This window comes from Varanus komodoensis, unplaced genomic scaffold (genome assembly GCF_004798865.1).
Source record: "Varanus komodoensis strain SLA01 unplaced genomic scaffold, ASM479886v1 scaffold3, whole genome shotgun sequence".
Taxonomy (NCBI): Eukaryota; Metazoa; Chordata; class Lepidosauria; order Squamata; family Varanidae; genus Varanus; species Varanus komodoensis.
The window spans coordinates 19,185,216-19,195,632 of NW_025335761.1; positions in this window are offsets into that span (position 1 = coordinate 19,185,216).

Below are 10,417 nucleotides of genomic sequence, written 5' to 3' on the forward strand. Positions count from 1 at the left end.
TAATTCTATGGATCTGCTGACAAATCTCTGTCCAGAAATTATCCTAATACATGGGAAAATGCTTACAGTGGCATTTTCGGAGTACTCTGGCATTTATCCGTGGACATCTCTGCCAGGTTTGGGCTATAGCTTTAACCATCAGATCAGAGAAAGTCTGAAGAAAGCATTTCCAGGCACACCTTTGCAAGTGCTTTTCTTCTCCTATGCTGCCAGGAAATAATTCAGGTCTGAAAAACATAGAATGGAGAATAACCAGTGGCATTAAGAGACCTAGATGAGCCTTGTACAGAACTGGTAAAAATTGGTGCTGGACCTACTTCATATTTTCCAGAATTGGAACTGGATTAACTATGCTTCTGGTTTATATCTTTCATATACAATGTTTAACTCCCCAGTGGATAGTGACAAGCAGGGTCATGTTATGTGGTTAGAACTATGCAAGAGTTTAGTGAACTGAAAGCTCATCACACACTCCTGTCAGACCCAAGATGCATGTCATTAACAAATGAATGGACTTGCCCTCAGCCACAGTGCTTGTAATGCCAGTGAAGATGAATTCTGATATCATGGTGGTCACCAGTGCTGGTAAAAGTGCTTTGAGGGCCCTCAGGCAAGGCACCTTTAGGATGCAAAGCTGTGGTTTCCTGACATTGTCTGGGAGATGGTAGGACTACTGGGAGTCCCAGCTCTGAAGTCCTGTGACCTCGGAACTGTGGCTCCATAGGCCCACCTCCCCTGCTCCTTCCCTCATGGCGAGTGTGGAAAGAACCTGGCCAACTGCACCCCTCCATTGTCACAACTGGGTATCAGAGAAGGCAACAAGAGGCCTGCTGGGGACAGGAAGGGGAGGAAACAGAGAAACAGAAACAGCGCAAGTCGTTATTTGTTTTTCGGCGCCAGGTGAAGACCTTTTTATTTAAGCGGCATTTTAACTGTTAATATTATTGGATTTTATCTGGCCAGGGCGACTTATTTTATATTGTATTTTTGTATTTTTAATTAAATGCTTATATTTTTAAATTTAAGATTATAATTATTTTAATTTATTGTTGTAAGCTGCCCCGAGGTTTCAGCGAATGGGGCGGCATAAAAATGTTTTAATAAATAATAAATAAATAAAAAGTCAGAATGGGCCTCCCGGGCCATATAGTCTGATCCCTGGCTCCAGTCGGCTCTGCTCACAACATGCCCACCATGTGCATGTCCAGCCTGTCTTTGAACACCCTCACCGATGAGGCCTCAACCACTTCCCATGGAAGCCCATTCCATACCCTCGGGGTCCTGACTGTCAGGAAGTGCTTGGTTCCCTGAGCTTTGCTCCGTTGGAGTGCATCCTGCCTTCCTCTGCAGGGGAGAACAGGTCTCTGCCCACCTCCATGTGACACCCCCTCACATACCTGTATGTCACCAACAGATCCCCTCTGAGTCTCCTCTTCTCCAGGCTGAAGAGACCCAGTTCCCTCAGTCTCGCCTCATACCCCATCCTCTGCAAACCAGCCACCAACCTTGTGTCCCTACACTGCACTGACTCTAACCTGGCTCCTGTAATGAGGAGCCTAAAGCTGAACACAATACTTCAGTTGTGGGCGCACCAGAGTAGTACAGAGTGGCAGAAATACCACTGGGGATGAGGACTTATGCCAGTTACAGTTGGCATCCCAGCCTCCTTCACTCTCCCTCCCTGGTGCTTTATCTGGGCAGCCAAAAATGGCTCCCAAGATAAAATACCTGGTGCAAGGTATAGGGGTGTGGAAGATCACTGCTGCTATGCCTTGCTCTGGGCACAGGATGCACATGAGCCTCTGAGTTCGGAAGAGGATGAGCATCAAGGCTTCCGGACAAAGAGTTGCCCCCTTTGTGAGTCCCCCTTTACCCCACCATAGCACTAGTGTCTCTTGTTCCTTATTCCCTTCCACATCAGCACACAATTTGCTTGCTTCATAGGCAGAGACTCAGTGAACAAGTAAGCAGCAGCATCCCTTGCTGCACCTTCTTAACCTCTCAGTTGTCTAAACCAGAGGATGGGACAGGTGGATAAGGAACTTGCAGTGGCGAAGGGGAGATCAACTCTTAGTGGCTCTGGTCTATGGGCCCTTGTCAGGTGCCCAGCTAGTCTACCCTTGACACTGGAGTGCTGCCTAAAACTCTTCTTGTGGCTTGTCACAGCAAGCAGACATGCTTGATGGAAACTCCTTGAGAGAGCCTGAAGGACCACGGGGGCTACTGGAGCATTGATGTAGTGGACAGCAAAGAAGGGGTGATTCTGTGGGCTATAGAAGCAAGGTTGGGGTTCACTCTTGGTGTTGTCCTCCCCTGGCAAGGCAAACAGCTTGAGGTACTAGGTAAAAGGATGGCTGGATGAAGGCACTCAAATAACACCTGTGTGGCTGTGCGCAAACTTTCTAACCTCAGATTTTAACCTGAGGGACTGATCTGAGACCCAAAGCTGGATCCAGTGGATATGGAAATGTGGTTCCAGACTAGTCTGAAAGTGCTTTTGATATGCTGGCAAGCCAAGTGGACCAGCAAGCATGACTAAATTGAGAAAAAAGATTGCCTGGCCCTCCTTGGGTATTACTAACATCCTGATCATTCATATCATGCTCTAGCAAACATAGCATTGTAAACAGTAATACCCACACCCACAACTGCTAAAGGATACATTATTTACAAGAAAAGAGGAGGTGTCTGGCTCTATCTATTGACAATTAAATGCTTTTACCAGCACAGCCCAGGGTTGGGTCACCATCAGCTATGTGGGTAGCCCTGCAAAGTTGAAAGAAGGAATGGCATGTATGACTGTGCTTACGGAAGTGGAATGGAAATACGGAAATGCTCCTTGTGTTAGGTCATGGGTAACTGCTCTGAGCATGTATGGAATTCTGAATGTTTTTCAAGGGGGTCTAGCATGGACCTGTATCTAGAGCTACATGGGATGCAATCTCTGCTATCATGAATTGGGATCACTTCTCGACAGGGACTATGCAGCTAACTTACATGTCCCCGATGTGTGAGGCTCTTTCATCCCCATAGTAGGCTAAATGGTAACCCATCCTTTGTGTTTGCTCACATTCTGCAGGCGGAACCTTCTCCTTGCAGCCTCCTAACAGTTAAGATCATAAAAATGAAAAATCTCCGGAAGGCAGACCTGTGTGAGTATTTAAATTGTTCTTGGAGCTTGTTTGTGGTACTAGAAACCTGGAGTCTTAGTCAAGTACAGATGAAAATAACAAAACAGGTTAGCCTGGCACATATGCAGTCCTCTTTTATTTCAAGGCAAGTTGAGAATTCCAAATGCAAAGCCAACTTGGCTCAAATGTTGCCATTAATGCATGGTGTAAACAACTCTCAGCATGTAAAAGGCATTTCAAAGTAGCAGGTGGTTAGTAAGTATGAAGCTGGCATTGTTCTTCCCCAGTAGGTATTCACTTCTACTAATAGGTTGCATTATCTTCCAACATTATGCACAAGTTAACTGGTGTTTTCCCAATCAAGGTGCCAATCTCATGTACTCAGACTTGAGTGCAGCCCCATGGAACAGAACAGACATAAACAAGTACAAGGTTTGGCTGTAAAGAACCTTCCAGTTTTGCAAAGATCAATATAGGAAAAGGCTACTGACATCAAAGTTGCCCAGGCATCATGACTTCAGGCAAGGCTCACCATGAAAAAAAATGAGGTGCACCAATATTAGTTTGAAGAGTGAGAAAAAGAAACAAACTGTAAGCCATACTACAAAAGACTTAGGCTGCAGGAGAGACCAAGGTTTAATTTCTAATATTAAGGCCAGTTTGGGCCCTAGGAAACCAATCACATGCATGACTACAACTGGGTTTTTGTTGCTGGTAGTAGTTTGGGATGGGTGAGTGGGGAGGCTGGGTAGTTTGGACAAAAGGAATCTTATCAGTAAAGGGGCCCGATGGAACATTTTACAGATTGGGATTAAATGGTTGGCAAATGACAGCTGGTCTGTTAAATTATGGATTTATCTTTGATGCCTCTCTTCTGTATGACTATCTAGACTGTAGAAGGCAGGATGGTTATATATTACCTCCAGTGACCAGGAGATGTGGGGATGGGACAATCAGGTTGGCGTCTGCCTTTCTTGCACTCATGGAAGTGAGCCAAGCCTCAATCAAGTGCTTGATCACTCAGGAACAATAGTGGAGTCTTGTGCAAAGTACACAAGATACATAATTTTTCGTGCAAGAGTCACAAAGTACATCATTTTTTGCACAGGGTTTGCAAAATACATAAGTCATTGTGCAAAAGACACAAATTATGAAATTATTTGCACAAAATGCAAAGTCCATAAGTCACATGTGCTGAAGCTTGAACTTGCTTCCTGCTGGACATCCACACAGACACTTGCTGTGAGGGAAGAGAGAAAGCAGACTGGAATCAAAGGAACTGAGCTGTGGCTACTGGGTGGATTCCCACCACAAACCAGATTCCTTACACGCACCTCCCTCCCACCGCCAGTCGCATTTATGTTCTACTTGTCAGTTTCTATTGGGGCATCCATTTGGCCACTGTGGGGACAGAATGCTTGGCTAGATGGTCCTTTGGTTTAATTCAGGGTGGCTCTAAGAATTTGCCCCTTAGGATCACATGATGCAACAAGCTACAGTGGCTTTTATAAACTTCATTGTTGATCTGTTGTGTTGTCTGACCCCTTCATGGTATTTCAGCAAGGCACTTGAGAAACCATGGCTAGAAACCATGGTCTCTCCTATGGATTCTTGGTACCAGGATGGCCTCTTGTGTCGACTGAACCAGAGAAACACAACAAGTTGTAGGACCAAGGCTGGAGCCAGAGAGCTTCATGGGTAGAGTGGCCAGCAGTGAGTGCCACTGAGAGTTGCCAGTTTGAGTGACTGTTGGAAGAGTCCCCACACTGCCCATGCCTGTCCTAACCATTCTGGTGGCAGCAGGCGACGATCCAGGTAGCGCTTGGGAAAGGAGCGGTGCTGCTCAGCTGGTTCCCCTGCTGCCCTTCTCTGCCCCCAGACTGGTGCCACCACCCAGGGACTCCCCCCCCACACTCAAATGTGTGGTGAGCTGAGGGCGAATCAGCAGCTACTTTCTGTGGGGCCACCTGCTGATTCCCCCACTTTTTCCTGAGGGTGGCTCAGGCGTGCTCCCTCCTGCTCAATCGCCCCCCTCCAGAGCAGGGGGTGAGGGGACCCAATCAGCTCCCTCGCGTTCTCTGCTGTTTGCACAACAGAGGCTGCTTGACAGCCACGGCTGGACTTGATCTGCAGTTGCAGCTGTCTAAGAATGGAGCCACACTCCCCACGGCGTTGCCTGGAAAACCACCTGAGCACTGAGCAGAAAAGGGATGGTGGGAAAGAGGAAAGTTGCTGCCACAAGCCGGAGTGTCTGTCAGGCACATTGAAGTAAAAACTGTGGTAACCGCAGATATGCATGTCATGACATGTGGACCCAGCCTTAACATCTGCAGAACTAGATAACCAAGTGGGCAGAATCCTGCAGTTTGATGTGCCACAGCTTAAGCGCCCATTCAAGTGTTCTGGAGGACTCCGGTTTGTCAGCTAATCATAAGCAGGGCTGGTTATCCTGCTGGTATAACAGAGTCACATGAAGGATGGCTCAGCCAGGATGCCTGAGCCTGCATTCATGAGGCAGCAATGTTAGGTGAGCTGCTACGGAAGTCAAACACTTGGCAAGATCACCGTGCTGCCATCATTTAACACGACCTGCAGCCTGGGAGTGGAAGCTTGATGCAGAATCTGAAATAGCCATCTCGGGAGCCTCTCCAGAAATGCATGCAGAGGGAGTGAAGGAAACTCTGCAGGCAGACCCACATCAAAACTGGCCCCCGCACAGCAATATCGCATGGGGGAAGGAATTGGCCTATTCATAAGATGGCTTTCGTGGTGGGTATAGCCAACTGCAAAACACTCGTTTTTCAAAAGGCAAACTGGCAAGACTAAAAGGAACGCAACTGGCCAAGAGCCTGTGTATGAAGTAGAAGTGGAGTCTGCATTCTAAAGTGCAATCCCAAACATCTTATGTTCCGTCCCTGCACCAATGGGAAGCATTGGTGTGATTGTGGGAACCCCCAGGTCTTGAGGAAGTGCAAAAAGTCTTCAGGAAAAAACAGGGGAGGGAAAGGAGCTCCCCCTTGGCCCCCAACATGCAAATGAGGGCTGAGCATTTAGCACGGAATGTTGGTTCAGTGTTGCGGGGAAAATGGAACCCTGGGGGTTGAACATGGGGGTTGAATGGAATAGATTAGTAGGGTAACAACTAACCAGAAAGAGGGCAATTCTTCACCAAAACGAACAAAAGAGGACACGAGAAATTGCATTTGGACTTAGAAACTACTTAGAATGTAAGCAGAAAGACACTGACAGCCAGTGTGGTGCAGTGGTTAGCATATTGGGAAATCTAGCTATGAAGCTCACTTTGGTTAGGCCTCTGCCTAACCTACCTTACAGGGTTGTCATGAAGATAACATGAAGAGGAGGAAGTTTATGTAGGCTGCCTTGGCTTCCATGTAGGGTGAAGAAAGAGGATGTAAATGCAGTACATTTTATTTATTTATTTATTTATTTATTTGGAATTTTTATATGCCATCCCAGTCGCATAAGCCTCAGGACGGCTTCCAACATAATAAACAATCATATGAACCATACATATAAAATAAAAAATAAAAAATCTGGATTCACCCATGCTATAAAAATTAAAACCAATAAATAATATTAACAATTATTAAAATATTGTTTAAATAAAAAGGTCTTGGCCTGGCGCTGAAAAACAAATAACGATGGCGCCAGGCAGACCTCTCTGGGGAGCACATTCCATAAGTGGGGTGCCACCACAGAGAAAGCCCTCCTCTGGGTACTCACTCTCCTAATGTCTTTCACGGAGGGTTCCCAGAGAAGGGCCTCTGCCGCCGATCTCAAGGGGTGGGAGGGCAAATATGGACGCAGGCGTTCCTTCAGGTATCCAGGTCCTAAGCCGTTAAGGGCTTTGTAGGTGATAACCAGCACCTTGAATTGGGCCCGGACTTCAATGGGGAGCCAGTGAAGCTGATGGAGGACGGGGGTTATGTGAGAACAATGCCCAGTTCCAGTCAGCAACCTGGCTGCTCTATTTTGCACCATCTGAAGTATCCGGACTGTCTTCAAGGGCAGCCCCACGTAGAGTGCATTACAGAAGTCCAATTGGGAAGTAACCAATGCATGTATCACTGTCGCTAGGCAATCGTCCTCCAGGTAGGGACACAGCTGATGGATCAACCGAAGCTGGAGGAAAGCACTCCTTGCCACCGCAGTCACTTGAGCTTCCAAAGACAGCTCTGGGTTGAGGAGCACTCCCAAGCTGCGGACCCTGTCCTTTAGAGGGAGTGCAACCCCATTCAGGACAAGGTCCAAGTCACCTACTCCGGAGCCCGAACCACCCACCAACAGGACCTCCGTCTTGTCTGGATTGAGCTTCAGTTTATTAGCCCTCATCCAGCCCATTACCTGGCCAGGCACCAGTTCAGTACAGCCACTGCCTCACCTGGATTGGTTGAAAAAGAGAGGTAGAGCTGGGTATCATCAGCGTACTGATGATTCCGCAGCCCACACCTCCTGATGACCTCTCCCAGCAGTTTCATGTAGATGTTAAATAGCATGTTATGTACATAGCTACATAAAATAATTTCTCTGATTATAGTGGGGAAGAATGGAACCAAGTGACCTGTTTAGCCTGATGTCCAGTTGCTAACCTGTTGATTGGCAACCTCAAGGGTTGAAGTTCTGTCTCCTTATTGTTCTTTGACTTTACATTGGACTTAGCCTGAACAGTTCATCAAAGAGAAGCAATCTGCAAACAGAGGACTGTGTTCTGGAGAAAACATATGGCTGGCTGGAACACTGAACAGGAATGCTTAATGCTACCAGATTTTGTTGCTGTCTCCATATTTCCCTCTGTTTCTCTTCCGGGAGTTTCTGGATCCCACTCAGGAATCCCTTAACTATCCAACTTTAGGAAAGGGCACAGAAATGCCTCCCTATATGGTATATCCAACAATGAAGTGGGTTCTGTGCATAAGGATTTAGCAGGAGGTAGTCACCACCCAGCTGCTACGTGCAAGCCTTTGACTTCTGGAGAATGGCAACATCGCCTCGGATCCCAGTGGGCTTGCTGGGAGGCTATGAAGAAACAGGTGGATGACAGGCATGGACAGGTTGCTGCCTGCGTGTTGCAACTGGAGGCATGTGATCAACAACACCCCCAAGCTCCTCTTCATGTGAGGAAGCCAGATTGCATCACAAATAATGGGAAGAAGTTGCACAACACACTTAAGATGATGTCTATCAGTAAGAAGGTTTGTTGGAAAGGATATGCCTCTCCCTTAAAAAAAAAAAATCAGCAAACACCAAATTTAAAGTCTGCAAGGTGCAAAGAAAAAGGAGAAATCATAAGACCATGGCGAGAACATCCGGTTCTGCTAGTCAATGCAGCATCCAGTCCCAGAAATCTCGACATGGCCTTCATACAGTGATCAGGTAGAGGGGCCTCTAACTCCAACTAGTTGACTTAACTTCGGATGGCTGGGAAGGGGACTAGAGAGCCCACAGGGATTACATATCATAGCCTTTCCCCTCCTCTCCCCTCCCCATCCCATCCACCAGCACACACCCCTTTCTCCCTTTCCAACTACTCTTATGACAGGTCGTGAGATGTGACCTGCAATGATCCCCTATCCTATCGCTGTGTACAGGCACACAGGAGGTGACTTGCACCTTCCTATGGACCCCAGATGGGTTCCTAGGCAGTACATGATTGCTCTCCTATTTGTCATCCGACAGCAAAGACTCACTGAGCACCAGTAGGAAGTACCTCTTCACATCATGTATAGTTAAACTCTGAAATTTGCTACCATGAGATGTAGTGACAGCTGCAAATGTGGTTGGCTTTAAAGGGGGAAGAGGCAAATTCATGGAGGCAAGCAATAGTCTCCAGTCCTGATGGCTGCATGGTACCTCTGCTATGGAACAGTTGGTGGAGAACATGAATGGGGTGTGGCCATTGCTTTCATAACCTGCTTGTGGGCTTCCTGGAGGTATGTGGCTGGCCTCTGTGGGAACAGAATGCTGTGCCATTAACTTAGAATCATAGAATAGTAGACCTGGAAGGAGCCATGAAGGGTACAGCCCCCTGCTGTTGCAGGACACCAAGTCACACCATCCCACTCAGATGGCTGTCCAGCTTCTTTTTGAATGTCCTAGTGTGAGGGAGACCACCACCTCTCTAGGCAGCTGGTTCCACTGTTGTATTGCTCTGACAGTGAGGAAGCTTTTCCTGATGTCCAGCCTGAATCTGGGTTGTTGCAACTTGAGTTGATTATTCTGTGTCCTATGCTCTGGTATCAGCAAGAAGAGCTCTTTGTGACAGCCTTTGAGGTAGTTATAGAGGGATATCATGTCCCCCCACCCCAACTCTCCTCAAGGCTGAGCATGCCCAGTTCTCTCAGTCTCTCCTCATAGGGCAGTGTTTCCAAACCCTGGATCATTTTTGTTGCCCTCTGCTGGACCCTTTCTAATTTACTTGCATCTTTCCTAAATCTTGGTGCCCAGAACTGGACACAGTATTCCAGGTGAGGTCTGACTAGTGAGGAGTATAGAGGAACAACTACTTCTCATGATTTGGAAGTAATATTTCTGTTAATGCATCCCAAAATAGCATTTGACTTTTGGTGACTGCATCGCATCATTGGCTCATTTTTAGCCTATTGTTCACTTGATACAACATGATTTTTCTTTCATGGTTGCCCATCCTAGTTTTCTTTAGTAGCTTTGTGTGTCTGTGTAGGTTAAATTTTTTGGTGGAGGACTCAATGAAAGGACAAGATGTGCCATGTAGAAGTTCCAATCGCTCTCTGACCAGCTTCACATTAAGCCAGCAAAATGACCACCAGTTTATATGCTTTACAGATTTAAATTTTTTAGAAAATCTAAATGATTTTTAGGTTAAGAATTTAATAGAAAAAAAATCTAATTTATAAACTATGGAATGCGCTCCCTAGAGGGGTCTGCCTGGCGCCAACGTTATATGCTTTCCGGCGCCAGGTCAAGACCTTTTTATTCACCCAGTATTTTAATGTTTAAAAGATTTTAATTATGTTTTACTTCAGTTGTGGGATATTAGTCTTATTATTGTTTGGGGTATTCTATGATATTTTATACTGTTGTATATATTGAATTTTGTTTGTAAGCCATCCAGAGACGCATAGTGATTGGACAGGTTAGAAATATCCCAAATAAATAAACTGGATGCTGATCACGTGATCCCCTCTCGCATTTTGACTGAGTCAACATGAAGAAGTTGTGCTGGGCCAAGGTATTTTGCTGTCTGAGGGGAAGGGCACATGGGCCTTGCTTCTCCATTCCGTGCCCAA